General features: G+C 38.6%; 1 long non-coding RNA gene across 1 annotated transcript; it reads right to left on the bottom strand.

The window, feature by feature from the left end:
- Positions 1–322: 322 nt before the first annotated feature.
- Positions 323–1,099, bottom strand: LOC111387008. Its single transcript, XR_002701346.1, has 2 exons — positions 1,036–1,099; positions 323–959 (listed from the first exon to the last, which is right to left on the bottom strand). It is a non-coding gene; the product is annotated as an uncharacterized LOC111387008 (long non-coding RNA).

The raw sequence follows: 1,099 nt of genomic DNA, 5'->3' as shown, positions 1-1,099 counted from the left end.
ACCAAGGTAGGCACTGCCAGCTTTTCATATGTTGTGATTTCTTTGTCACATAATCTTTGTGATAACGTGATTAATAAGCCTAAGCAAAATACCAAGTACAAGGTTAACCATCACAGTATAAGATTCTATCTTATGAGAAAACACCTTGCCCAAACTACGACAGGATTTGTAAGAAAGACATTCATAATGACAGATCACAGCCCAACAAATCTGTGTCCACTTTTCATTACAGTGTCTTACGAAATGCATCTACTGATAAGAATGATCTCGCAACGTTTTGTGGAAGGTTTCATATCTTAAACAAAAGGAACAGAGCTGAAGATGCTGTAGAAATAACCCAAAAATATTTCATAGCTTAGCTAATGTCTTGCTTAAAATTGTCTTCGAATTTGCCCACGAAAAATAACAGACACAAACCAAAATCCGTTTCAATGATAAATCCTGACCGCAGAGCATGATTTTACAAGTGAAAACTGCCTAATCAACAAGATTACACAAAATTGTTGATATTTGTTGCCCAGCACATATTCCTTACGTCAATCTTCACTCTTTCTCTTCTTCTTTTTCTCTTTCTTTTTGCTTGGAGTTTCACCTTCTTCCCCGGGCTCGGCATGCTTTCTCTTCTTTTTCTTCTTCTCGTCTGCTTCAACATTGTCGTCTGCATTTTGTAATTCAGCATTCCCAGCTAAGTGCTTCTTCTTTTTCTTCTTTTCCTTTTTACTGACTGCCTCGTCTTCAGGTTCTGCACCACCCACTTCATCATTTGACACAGCAGCAGTCTCTTCAGCATCAGACTTCTTTTTCTTCTTCTTCTTCTTTTTCTCTTCATCGGCAACAGGAGCCTCGTTGCCAGCTTCCCCATCTGCTTCATTCTTTCTCCTTTTTTGACTCTTTTCCACAGTTTTCTCAGACAAGGGATCGGTCAGTCCAAGAATGGAATCAGCTGAAGGATTGTAAGTCTGCATACATAATAAATTTAATTTAAGTCAAGGACAAAAAATTTTATAGCATGAAAAGGTTAGAAAAGCCAATGACCTTGGCAGGAGTGATCAATCCGCCCTTCTTGCGGTCCTTGTCGTAGAATTCTATCTTAGGTTTG

Source organism: Olea europaea, unplaced genomic scaffold, assembly GCF_002742605.1.
Source record: "Olea europaea var. sylvestris unplaced genomic scaffold, O_europaea_v1 scaffold38371, whole genome shotgun sequence".
Taxonomy (NCBI): Eukaryota; Viridiplantae; Streptophyta; class Magnoliopsida; order Lamiales; family Oleaceae; genus Olea; species Olea europaea.
The sequence above is the reverse complement of the archived record's forward strand: the minus strand, read 5'-3'. Positions and strand labels throughout refer to the sequence as shown.